This window comes from Hibiscus syriacus, unplaced genomic scaffold, assembly GCF_006381635.1.
Source record: "Hibiscus syriacus cultivar Baekdansim isolate YM2019G1 unplaced genomic scaffold, ASM638163v2 tig00112254_pilon, whole genome shotgun sequence".
Classification (NCBI taxonomy): domain Eukaryota; kingdom Viridiplantae; phylum Streptophyta; class Magnoliopsida; order Malvales; family Malvaceae; genus Hibiscus; species Hibiscus syriacus.
This window is the reverse complement of record NW_024063284.1, coordinates 602127-616242: the sequence shown is the minus strand read 5'-3', so window position 1 is coordinate 616242 and position 14116 is coordinate 602127. Positions and strand designations below refer to the sequence as shown.

Sequence of the window (14116 nt, the reverse complement as noted above, 5' to 3'; positions counted from 1 at the left end):
CGATATTTAACATTCAAATTTAAATTCAAATAAACTAATATATTCTCTCTCATTATATATAGTAATCTTTTCTATTATATTATTAGTTTAAACACCATTTTTTATGCATTTAAACACCAAATTATTAACTCTTAATGGTGATTGCCAAAATATCCTTTTGAAATAATTTTTTTTTAAAAGGGTTTTGTATGAATTAAATTGAAAGGTTCATACAAAAATAATATCGAAAGGGCCTCATTGAAAAACTTTTCTAAGCCTAGAATAGAGGAGAAAGAGTGCACCTTCCTAGTCGAGTCTTACAACCATTAGATCAACTAAATCACCACCATACCTCACACAAGCAGGCTCCCAACCAACAAATCCACACAGACCACATACACAGCAGCAGCTAACCAAGAGAACCGCCAGCGCTAAGGCCACAGCTCACGCAGCCCTTGCACCTCAATTCCCATCACTGCAGAGATCCACCAACCCGATTGCAACCAGAGGAGACGCACAACACGCTGCAGCAAAATGGAGATGACAGCAACACAAGGCAATACCATCGAGGATTCACTTTATAAACAGCAACGGCGAGTGAAACGCTCCTCCAAACTAAAACAAACCAAAAAATCATACGAACTCGACCTTTCCTGCAGCAACCGAACCAGATTCAATTGAGATCACCACGGACGTGTCTCTGTGGATATAACTCACTGCCTGCATATACAAAAAACTCAGCACTCACAAACCTCTATTGTCAAAATCACCACCTTACACAAGGTTCTCGGTTAGAAAGATGTAGTTCCAACCCTCTGCACAGATTACACCAAACTCCCCCAACACTGTCTGATAACATGGGAACCAGCTACATCTCAGAAACCAACGCCCAACCCAGAATACATCACCCACTCAAAAACAAAATTGCCAGCAATTATCTGGCGCCACCCAATGTTTAAGTCAATAATTAATAATGAATGGATTCAAAATTTAAGACTAAATATGCAAATTCCCATTCAAATATCAAGCAAAAAGACAATATATATACACACACGTGGACTATTATTTGATAATCTGACAATGTGCCTTGTTTGTGAAAAACAAAATTCAACTTGCAGTGTAACTTATAATCCTCTATATTGTAAAGATTGGAAAAACTTTGGCAAAGATGGAACCCTAAAGGGATGAGCAAGTTCGAGGAAGGACTGGTTAAAACTTGCAAGGGGTGGATTCAAATGACAGCGGTGAGAAGCATTCATTAATTTATCTATAATAATGGTGGCTTATAACAATATAGATCCACTAACCACTAGGAAACAGATAGATAAGAACAAGGATTTAACATAGAAAGGGGAATGAAATATAAAGTACAATTATCTTTACAGAAAAAGAGATTATTCATCCTTTCATGAACTAATATGCATTTTGATTAGTACATAAAGGAGGCTTAGATAGTTCATCTAAGGTAATTCTTGTGAGGGATAACATATTAGATCATATGGCCTCTAAAATTATAAAAGCTAAGATAGATGAAGCTTCGGGTAATACATCCAGAATGGTTTTTCCCCTCTCAAAGAGGTATTCTCATCCAAAAGTACCCTAAACGAAGGAGCAGAGGAAAACCTCGTATACTGATGAAGGCAGCTATGATATCTGTACATATAGTACAAGTTTTAAGGAAATTACTAATCAAGATCTACCTGAAACAATTGCCATATTAGCACAGACAATTAGTGCTCAGCAATTAGCACGGAGCCATCACCATTTGAGAAAGAAACTACATTGCTTTGTGTAGGAATAGCAGTTCCACAATCTGAGTCATTTGCTTCACCATCTCTCTATATCATAATAAAATGCAAATCATAGATTAGGTTAATGAAAGAATCAGGAGGTAAATAAGAACAGGTGGTCAAGAAGCCTAATATAATAAGTGTATGCGTTAAGAAACTTACATTCTCGACTAGAGTCGGGGAATGATCCCGATTTATCTTGGGAATATCCTTCAAAGTACCCTGCATAAAATTTCCTTCGTTAAAAAGTCAAAACATGTGGCATGATTCAACGGAGGGAAATCATTGATACACATGCAAAATGAGAAGAAAATGCCCAATAGAAATGAGATAAAACTTAAATGTAAGAAACAAAGGGGAGTGGGGGGACCACTTCCTGTACCCAGCACATTGGCAAACCTTCTTAATCCGCATTTGTGAATCAGCAAAATAGTTTACCCCCACCCGAGAACTGTAAACTATCAAACAAACAAAAGAGACACCAACCTTATTTGCCCAGAAAAGTCAACAAGCATTGCACAAAGATCTGGACCAGATGGACCACGTCGCATCATTGGGGTGGAATTTGAGCTGATGCCACAGTGAGTACATCTGAAAAAGTAGAAATGGCATATATTATAACTACAATTATTATAAACTTAATATGAGAATTCACCAGGAAATTTTGAACTGACGTCAGTAAATGGAGTGCCATAAGAAAGAGAGATGAGAAATCCGGCGTAGTCCAGAGAAAGAAAATATGAACAATAACACTCTGAAGATGATATAAAACTCACGAAGTATCTGATAGTTTATCATCATCCTGAGTGCCCGAGGCTCTTAGTACCATCAGACTTCTTGGAAGATGTAAATTGACCCTTATCACGCTGCATCCTGAAGCACTCACAGAAATCAGAAACATAAATTAGGCAACTATGGGAATAAATATAAAGTTAACAACAAGGACATACAGTCCCTGATGAGTTCTTTCTAGATTCCTTTTTCAGTTAAAATAGATCACCCTAGTTATTAAGATTCAATTTACATGAACTCAATTATATATTCTAAATTATGCTGTTACTTAACCATGACTACATGTATAATCCTCTCCCACTTGTCCATGTAATTCTATTGTTGCATTTGCACCTACAGCAGGGAATTAAACTTTGAAGCAAAATAGTATTCTACACTATCTTTTAAATATATTAATTTATTTTGCCTCTTCAGGGAACCTTATTCGACTTCATCCATTTCTTCTGCATAAGAGCGCCTAACTGAAAAAAGTTTAAAGAGATAGAATCAGTTAAACCTTTCCGACTGTAACAGCTTAAACCTTACACTTCAAGTTAAGAACAAAACTCCCAAATGAGTTGATCATTAAACCTTGGTAATATTAAATGCAAAGTTATGAAGGGTGCAAGGCACTAGAACCCTTATATTCTTGAGGCACAAGATGCAAAAATGAGCTTACTTTAGTGAAGGTGCAGCATACAAGTGTGTATTAACGCAGGTGTGTCATGATATAAAATAACATTAAGAATTAAGATATACAATTATAAACTACTATGAAAAGGAGCATGGGGAAAGGATAAATAGCACATGAAAGTTAATATAACTCTCATAAAAATCATTTACTTTGGCTATCCATCCAATCAACACAACTCTCATAACATAAACCATACTCTCTTCCAAGTGTGTAATTACTCAAACCCCAAAAGGGCTATACTCACAGTATCAATTCCGGGGTTAAGTTGTTAGAACCAATTGCAAGATCAATACTAGGATCTTTCTAGTTCAAAATTTGATGAAAACTTTTACAAGCACAGCACCACGGCCATCTAAACTAACTGCATGTCACGGAAGGAAAATGCAAACCTAAGAGCAACTTCCTGGCGAACACCATATCTGACTTTCTTATCAAAGCATCGCTCTTTTCTCTTCTGACGGAACCTATCTAACGAAGCTGCCTGTGAAGTTGATTAGATCTCGGAATGTCCAAACCACCCTAAGAATGAAAACAAGGTAATTACAAAAGAATGTAAAAAAATTTCTAGAGTCAAAAAATTTAAGAGAATTACCCTTAGGTTCTGAGATGACATTTCAACACCATGGGGACCTGAAGTCAGTTCACATCCCCCTAGCAGTAATAACACTGCATGGAACTGCAAAAATAAACTCAAAATGAAAGTCTTTACAATGTGCATTTCATTGGGGAAAATATAGAAACAGGAACGATGAAAAGTATGATGTTGAAGTTGAATATTGTTTTAATAACTTAAATTAAGTGGAAATGAAGCCATCTCTCTTTTCAATTTAAGTTGTCTTTTGGTTTTAAAAAAACAAATATTTCAGCAAACCCTAATTGGTTTAACTGGAGAGAGAAAGGCTGTGAAGGGGGGGGGGGAATTATACCTTATCCGGAGTAATTGCATCGAATACATAGACCTGGCCGCGAAACGAGAGAGTGAGCTGGCTGGCATCGTCAGCTCGCTGAACGATAACCAAGTCAGAGGCCGAAGCAGCTGCGGCTGTGGTGTAAATGGGATCGGTGGCGACGCCCTCAACTACGATGCCGTTGTCAAGAGGGTGAGCGTCGTAACTAATGTTTTGGTGGTTATCGAAGGACGCGGAGGCTGAGACATCATCACAGACATCTGCGCCAGAATCGGTCATCGGAGCTGGGACATTCATGGTCTGGGACTGTCCGTACATTGCGGAAATTGGGATGTAGAAGCATTTACTGGAAACAGAAGGGAAAAAAGAGAAGTGAATGAAAACCCTAATAAAATAATTAATTAATCAATGGGAGTGGTTAGTTTTAAGTAAGTTACACTTTTCATCCGTTAACTTTGATAATATTTCATTTTAATCACTACAATTTTAGAAAATAATTAATCACTCAAATTTTAAATTAGTTCAGTTTTAGTCGATTGAATGTAAAATAAAAAATAACAAGGTGATATGATCTATTTTCTCTACTCATATTTTCCATGCGAAAATCATTTTATTTTTTCATTTCACCATATTTTCAACTACTTTAAAATTTTAAAGTTTCATCTCAATTTTATGATGAAGTCCACCAACCAATTCTTGGAGGTCATAGTAGAGATTGCTCGGACGAGGCATATCGGGCTTGCTTGAGGATCATTGGATGAGATAAGTTTGTGAGCCTCAGTACAATCAGTTTGACATTGAACTTTTTCAAAACCGAGCCTCCAAGCAACATGAAGTCCTTCAAGGATTCCCCAGAGCTCCGCATGAAGTGGTTGAGAGATTCCCAGGTACTTGTTGAAGCAAATTATCCAGTCTCCAGCCGAGTTACTGATGAGACAACCTGTCTTACCATGGGAGCTCTGAGGGTGGATGGCTCCATCGGTGTTAATCGTGATCCAGTCAGGCGGAGCAGGTTTCCAACGGATCTCTTCCGAGCTGTTTGGCCAATCGTGATTTAGGGGAGATGACCCAGGGTTGGCATAGTAGGAAGCCCAAGTCTCATTGAGGCGTGTTACAATGTTGTTGGGAGGCAGTAGGTCGGAGAAGATGGTTGAATTTCAACAACACACCTGCCAAAGAAGAGAAGAGAACATTAGTTTCCAAGGTATAGAGGTACCTAGAAAGAGGGAATTGGAGTTTAGGTTCCGGGCAATCCAGTCTTGAAGGGGCAGATTGAAAAAATCTGGGACTTGATGGCTATGGGGAAGAGAGCACCACAAATCTTTGGTAATTTTGCAGTCACAAAGTACGTGAATGGTAGACTCCTCAGCGGCACCACAGACATGGCAGGAGGAGTCTTCAGTGAGGCGAGGTGCCATCTGCCAAGGTTTGTGAGTAATCTATCCTTCATCGAGAGCCATAGGAAATACTTAATGCATTCGGGGACATGGGTTTTCCAAATGATACTCCACATCGGGTCTCGGTCATTCCAATGAGGAACGGAGAGGCTATGGTACACCGTTTTAATGGAGAATGTTCCATTTTTTTAGGGTTCCAAAAACACCGGTCACGACCCGCCTGGGAATCAGGATGATGGATGTTACGAATGTGGTCAATTGCTTTCGGAGTAAGGAGTTAAGAGAGGAGAGGCCAGTTCCAGGAGCCGTCTGTGTCCACCATGTCGCGGACGAGGAGATCATCGTTAACAATAGCGAGATTAGTGCTCCAATTAAAGAGAGGTTCAAGTTGGGGAACCTAAGTATCATGCCAGAAATGAACATTAGTGCCATCAGTGATAGACTAGGAGATAAAGCTATGGAAGGTGATTCAAACCTTATCAAGGGCGCGCCAAAGATGAGAGCAATTAGGGCGAGAGATGGAATTCGGGCAAGGCTCAACCATCTTGTATTTTTGGCGGAGGAGCACGAGGTTGCTCCATTGAACAAGCGGAATGCCTTTGTTTTTGTCGTTCTTACCCCAAATAAAGTTTCTAATAAGCTTCTCAATGTCATCACAAACACGAGTGGAAACGATAAGTTTGCATGAAGTAAGTCGGGATAGCCGAGAGGACAGCGTTTGAAAGGGTGACTTGGCCTGCAATTGAGAGGTGTTTAGTAGACCAATCTTCAAGCTTTTTACGGATCTTGTCGAGGATGAATTAAAAAAGTCACAAGTGATCCGTTTGTGCATGACTGGGGTATCCAGATAGGTGCCAAGATTCGAAACCTGCTTGATAACTGGGATCAATGTTGGCGGAGAAGAAAACTTGGGACTTGGCTTTGTTAACCTTATGACCAGAAAAATGTCCGAACTCTTCAAGGATAGTGTTCAAAACACTAGCCTGATCAGTGGTAGCTTGGGTAAAAAGGATGAGGTCGTCCGCAAAGAAGAGGTGAGAGATCGGGAGGTGGCAAGTTGGGAAGGTTTCCAAATGTCATCGATGACAGCTTTTAAGATGTTATGGCGAAGCCTTTCCATAGTGAGGACGAAGATGTACCGGGATAAGGGCTCTCTTTTACGGATGCCTCTTTCGGGTTGAAATGTTTTTAAAACGTATTTAAATTTCACCCTAAAAACTAAAGAAAAATTTACAAGTGTAACGCATGAATAAATGTATATAAGATAAAAAAAATACAAAAATTCCACAACACTCAACGAGCATCGCTAAACACCATTAATAATAAGCATCATTAATTTAAGTTATAAAAGTTTAAAATTTTAAATGACTCAACATATAATTATAAATTAGTTAAAAAATCTCAAAGTAAATTATTTAAAATAAAATATTAATTACATTGTTTTACGTAATATTTTGGCTTAAATGTATCATTGTCCCCTAACGTATGTCATTTGTATCGAGTTATTCCTAAAATACTTTTCGAGACGTTTTACCCCATGAAGTTTAATTGTTACCTCATTTGCTCCAAACCGTTAATTCCGTTAAAAATAGCAAGGGTAAATTACATATTTAGCCACTTAACTATTTTCACGATTCTATTTTGGTCACTCAATATTTTTTTCTCAAAATCATCATTAAACTTAAGTTTTTGTTTCGTTTTGGTCACCTAAATCGATTCAATTTATTTTTAAAATTTGTGATAAATAAGAATTTATTTATATGACATCATTTATTCGGCACAGAAATAGTCAACCTCTGAATATTTAACCCAACCAAGCTAATAATTTTTACATTATAATTTTATATATATGAGATAAAAATTACATAACATATAAATATCATAAATCGAACAACAAATTGAGTAATACTCGGCCCATGAATATTTAAACTCAATCGAGCTAATGATTTTTTCTCTTCAAAGTCATTTTAGACTAATATTTCATTCAAATTTTCTCAAATATTAATTTAAATTTTAGATAAAGACGGTACAATCAAAATTAAGTTAAAGAAAAAATGTTTGTCCCATGAAAAGATGACAAGCAAGATACACAATGAACCCCTTTTTAATGAAAAAATAAAAATAGGCCTCTTTGTTCATGGTGTCTATACTTTGATGTTGATACCTTAATTCATTAAATTATATATCTTTAATTTTATTTATTTATTTATTATTCTTCAAAAAATTTATTGTCACAACCACCTACAGTAGACAATGTTTTTATGTAAAATCATCAACTCTTTTCAAGTTTATAATAATTATTGAGTTTACATTGTGTAAGCTTTCGTTCATGTATCGAATTATCAGTATTATTGATCGACTAATTCATATTAGTTATTATAAAGATTTATTATAGATGCGATCTTTTTAATCTAATTTTTTTCATTCACAACAATAGAATTTGAACCCTCTAACATTATTTAAAAGATCTAATGTCTCATCTCACTATACCAATTAGTAATTAGTTTTTCCACTCGTACTTTTAATAATATATTTTTTGAAAATTAAACTTGTTAAAATGGTTCATTAATCAGGGCTCATCGCAAAAACTATTAGTGTGAATGCTTAAATAGATTAAGCAATTTTCTACTAAAATAAATTCAATATTTAATCTTATGATCTGTAAGAAATGTTCAACCTACATTCTATTCAAACTTAATAAATAATATGAAAATCGAGTTTTATTATATATATTGAGACCGTTAAAATTTGAATTATTCAAAATGTAAATTAACTTTTTAATTTTTGTATATGATATTAAACAACTCTAATTGAAGTTTCAGTATCCATGCATGTGTAATATAAATTAGGGATAAGCAACATTTTTTTCTTACACTTTAGTACTTTTTATCAAATTATGAAAAAATTTGTCACAAAATTTTCTAAACTTTGTAAATTCTCTCATATTTAGTTATTTTAATGATCTGAAATTTAAGATTGTATAATGTGACATATCATCAAAATGATAAAAGAAATCAAGATTAGATATTACTGTAAACAAAAAATATATAAGGACTAAGTTAACAAAAGTTAGTAAGTTAAAAAAATCGAATCGATTTACGTGATGAAAACCAAACAAAAATTTAAGTTAATGATGATTTTGAGAGAGAAAATAGTTAGGTGACCAAAAATGAACCGTGAAAATAGTTGAATGGCTAAATATGTAATTTACCCTTGCTATTTCTAATGGAGATAATGGTTTGGGGAAAATGAGGTAACAATTCAAACTTCATGGGACAAAACGTCCGAAAAATATTTTAGGGGGCAACTCGATATAAATGACATACTTTTAGGGACAATAATGCATTTAAGCCAAAAAAGATTATGAAAAATAATGTAATTAATATTTTATTTTAAATAATTTACATTTAAATTTTAACTAATTTATAATTATATATTGAATCCTTTAAAAATTTAAATTTTTATAAATTAAATTAATAATGTTCATCGTTATTAGTGCTCGTCATCTTAAAAAATAACTAATAAAAACATATGTACATGTGTAACATGTAAATACAAATGTCGGACAAAGATATAAAATATATATAATTCTAAAAGTAAAATAGATGTTGGAATGTCCGAAGTCTTTAAATTTTAAAAATCAATTAAATTTGAATTATTTTATATCGATTAAACTCTCAAACTAATGAATTGATCAATAAATCCTTTGATTAATTTTTATTGTAAGTCTTAATAGTTTTTTCTTGAGATATTATCGTCACATAATACACTACGATTTTATTCTGTGGTATTTATAGATTTTTATAAAAAAAATATTTCTTTTATAATTTACAGAGGTTTTTAGATTTTTTTAATTTTATGATTTTTTAAATAAAATAAAATTCTCAAATATATTGTGTGGTAACATTGTGATAAGATATTTGACATCTAACATTATTTAAAGAGATTAATTAATGAAATTTTAAAATATAAAACTTAATTGGGTTCTAACATCAATAAGCCAGAAGAAAAATAAAGGTTTTACATCCTCTATCATTGATGAACAATCTAACTCTACGGTCGATTCATCCTATTGCTTACTTTTCCCCCAAGCCGCAGTGCGCTGAGATGGTTCTTGTTGGGAACTGAACTACTGATTGCTTCTAGTTTTACCATGTGACTCAAGTCTTGCAAACCGTAACGATAGGGGGGGGGGGCTCCGTTCGCACTCAACATACATAAAACAGGGTCATTTCGAGCACTTCGGAAAACTCAAATCAGATCCAACTCGCTCATTGCAAGGGGTAAACATCATTGTTCCATTTTCGGCCGAAACATTCAGAGGAAATCGATGATGGATCAGCTGGTGAATACTTATTGCTGGTGTTCAGAAATGTGATGTTGGACTCGGGAACTTTGATTTGCATTGATGTTAAGTCCATCAATAGAGAATGAAAGAAAACATCACCTAATTCTACATTAGAACTATAAAATAATATTTAAGAATCCAAAACCGTTACGAGTAATATATGTAGAAAAAGGTTTTGAAGCTGTTAGAATTAAAGTAAAATGAAACTAGAAATCTTCCAAATGGTGTCTAAGAAAATTACAGTCTCTCATGGAGACTCAGTAGGTTCTGTACGGTAACTGCGTTGTCTATGAAATTGTATCGACGACCCCTTTTGCTTACTTAACTTGATTCTGAATAAGAACTACCGGAGAGGGATTCTATTCCGTGTTGTCGATTCAGAACGTTGTAGCCTTGATGCCGAGGCGGCTTAGATTTCCTTTTCCAAGTTGGCCATTATATCCCCTATATCCTCCTTCAGTTGTTGCATTCGATCGAAACCTCCTTTCAATTCATTTGAAACCTTACTGTTTTCCTGTTTCATGTTTAGGAGCACACCTTGAAACCTTGCAGCCTTATATCCGTCGAGCTCAAGCTCACCTTTATAGTCATTTGATTTGCTCATCCTCAATTCCACTTCTTTGATGTTGCACAGGGAAGAATATCGACCTTGCACTTCGTCTTTCAACACTGCGTTGCTTTCCAACCATAACGTCAATTCGGTTTATATTTCTCGTAGATGAGCATAAATGGGGCGCGCTTCCGATCCGAGAGGCTCATCTTTTTCGTTTGCTTCTTGCTTCTTTCTTTGTCGCAATGTTGATAATCAAGTCCTGCACTGTAGTTTCATATTTCTGTATCTGATGAAAAGATGTGCTGAACCTCATCCAAAAGGCTATGTTGTCCTCGAGCAATTCATCGATATCGGCTCGGATTTTACCTACTGATGTTAAGAAAGAACAGGATCGACTTAAAGATCTTTTTCTTCTTGTTGCTTTAGCCTCTTTTTCAATGGATTCGACTTTCCCCTTATCTGTTGCTACTGGTGATATCTGAATAAAATCTGACAACGTAGATTCTGGGCTAGTCATCGTATGGGATGCTTCAGATTCTGTCAAGCTTAACTTTCGGCGCAACAATTTGATCTCTTCATCTCTGGTAGCAAGAGCATTCTTCAGTTCTCTGATCTCATATGCCAATTCGTAGAAACTATCCCGGTGTTTCTGATCTACTTCTTTAAGCTTCTTTCTTACATTCTTATAATTCCGAAGAACCGTAGAATACTCTAGTAAAATCTTAGCCCTCTCATCCGATCCACTATTGTACAGCTTCCTCCATTTTTGTAGCTCTTCTTCTTCATCGGTCTCTGATACCGGATTCTCAGTATCAATGGTAGTAATGGCACTGCTTGCTGTTCTGGAAAAGGAGTTCTCGGTTTTGTATTCATCCATCTGTTCCGTACCCTTTTCCGAATCCGCAACAATCTTATTGTCTGATTCAGAATCAGCAATGGTACTGGTGGTTGTTTCGGACAAAGAGTTCTTCTCGGTTTTGTATTCATCCATCTGTTCCGTACCCTTTTCCGAATCAGCATCAACCTTATTGCTTGATTCATAATCAACATTGTTTCTTCCTTCAGCTGAGTCATCTTCATCCTTCCCTTTCACTTCAACCTCTGTGTCTTTTAAGGCTGAACTATGACCAGGAACCGACTCAATATGATGTCCTCTGATTTTCCTATCAGGTTCGACACCCACCTTAGATTTTCCTTCTTCGGAGAGTTCCATATTGTTGACCTTATCATCCATTTTCACAGCATGTAAGTTCACTGGTAAGTGATTGATATTACATTTTTCTACAGTGAAATGAGTCTTGAGGCTGTTATTTTGGTCTATAACAGTTCTTAGGAGATCTTAATTCCCTCTCCAATGCACAAATCCTCTGTTCTGCACTGTCCGAGCCTCCAACCAGCGTTTCCTCATCTTCTTCGAGGCTCTTGACGTGTTCCTGAAGCTCATCAGTATCTGATTTCAATCTCTTTACTGAAGCATTCTCAGAAAAGACCGCAATTTCCAGATTAACAACTCTTTGTATGAGGTCATCAATTTTGTCCGTGAGTTGCGACATTGTAAGAGAGGAACCCGAGCTTGATTCGAGCTTCTCTTCAATCTCCTTCTGCAATGATTCAATATACCGACTATCCTTTTCAGTATTCTCGAATTCGTACACAATTTTATTGACATCCGTAGTGGAGCTAACCCTCTTTAGCTCCTGCTGATTTGTTGGTAGGCAATTGAACTTCTTCCTAAGAGCTTCAAACTTCTCATTTACTTTCTTAATCCTTTTGAATTCAACTCTTCCTTCTTCAGTTGATTGCTCATGTGTTTGTTGCAACTTAACCAATGACTCATGGCAAGTTTTAAGAACTCGATTCGCCATTAGAAGCCTAGATTCGTTATCATCGATAGTCGATCCGATATCATACTCATCCTGCAAAGTGCATAATCATTTTCGATTGCACATAATCGCTTATACGCTTGCTCATATGAGTTTTTCACCAACTCCCATGCAATCTGCATTTCTAAAATCTCCTTTTGGAGCTTGTTTATTTCTTCCGATACCTCCTCTTTGCTCAACCCCGAATGCGGACACAAACCAGCTTGAGCTGAACTAATAGACTTCTTTAACTGACCCTTTCGCAGCAACAACATCGAGTGGCTCCGAAAATTTATCTTCAGAACCGGAACTTTCGATCCAGGTTTTATTGGCCGTGGTGTATCGGGCCTCGGAGAATCAGGGCAACCATTTTCATCGTCTTCATCATGAATGGAATACGGAACTTGATCAGGGAACATAGTGGCAATGGTGCGGTTGGCACTTTGCAGATCCCTTGATAAGAGATCATACATTTCGGCTAACTCCCCATTAAGCTCGATAAGTGTCTTCAATAATGCTTAAAAGCTTCGGTCTCTTTCTATAGTACATATTTGCCCTTCGTATAAAGGAATTTCCATCATCATCAATGATTTCAAGCATGCCGGAGAATTTCTCCTCCATATCTGTGATTTTCAAGTCACAGTTTCAACCTTTACTCCCCCAAAGAAAAAAAAATACAAACATCTATTAGATTAGAAAATAAAATAACGAGAAAACAAAATGTTAGATTAGAAAGATTCTGTTCCACCCATTTTGATTGTTTAGTTCTGATATGGCTAGCCCACCACCACGGGTATACATTGCTGCCAACTTTCTGCAGCATCATATCTGTTTATTTGAGATGTTAATCTGAACCTCCGCCTTTATTGCAAGTACAGGAAGAAAGGATCCCATGGAAAAAGGCGATGATCAAAGAACAATGGATCAAAATGTTGACGACTTGGGGATTAGATTAGAGATTAAGGAGAAAAATTGCAGTTAGAAATGGAGGAGAGGAGAGCTTACCGGATTATGTGTTCGATCAATTGATTAACAACTTTATTATAGGAATTGTTATCAGTGGCCTTCATTTGATGGATTCTCTTCTCCTATGTTTTATTATTTATATACTTTTATAATTAAAGCTAAATATATAATAATTTTTTTTGGGTAACTAAAGAAAGCCTAACTAAAACTAATTCACGCCATTGTTGGAGTCTTTGCTCAGCACCGTCTATACACTAACTGGTGGTTCAACAAACTGGGCACACTCAAAGCTGCCTTCATCTGCAATTTTTCCCATGCAGTCTGCTGCTGCCTTACCTTGTCTTGCTACGTGCTGGAACTTCACAATCCAGTCTCGCTTTAGAATTGCATCAACATTTCTCAGGATTGTTATTCGAGTAGTCCTAGGCTTCGCCTGCTGTACTGACTTGATGGCCTCTGCACTGTCTGTTTCCATGATAACCCGTCCTCCTCCTAAATTTCAAGCGCATAGCAGTCCCAAGTATAACCCCATACCTCAGCTTCGAGCACCGAGCAGTTTCCGAGTAATTCGGAGAATCTCATTTGCCATTCACCTTTGTTGTTTCTGACCAGACCTCCACAAGTGGCGCGTCCATATTCCTTATGTCGATCTCCATCCGAGTTCAACTTGAGCCACCCCTCCGGCGGAGGTTGCCAACGGTTATTTTCTGTGTTCGTTCGTTTCACTAAGATGGTTCGATTTGCGCCACTGCTCAACGCCCTGCTGAAGTGCTGATTATCTCCATCCAATGTTTGCTCGTAGTATCAAATTACGGTTGCGGTGTCGCGATTGCGAATGTTGCGGACGT

At 36.5% G+C, this 14116-nt stretch overlaps 2 pseudogenes; both read right to left on the bottom strand.

Annotated features, from left to right (window-relative positions):
* Positions 1 to 1365: 1365 nt before the first annotated feature.
* Positions 1366 to 4493, bottom strand: LOC120176781 (annotated as a pseudogene).
* A 5641-nt stretch (positions 4494 to 10134) lies between these two features.
* Positions 10135 to 13125, bottom strand: LOC120176794 (annotated as a pseudogene).
* Between the last annotated feature and the right edge of the window lie 991 nt (positions 13126 to 14116).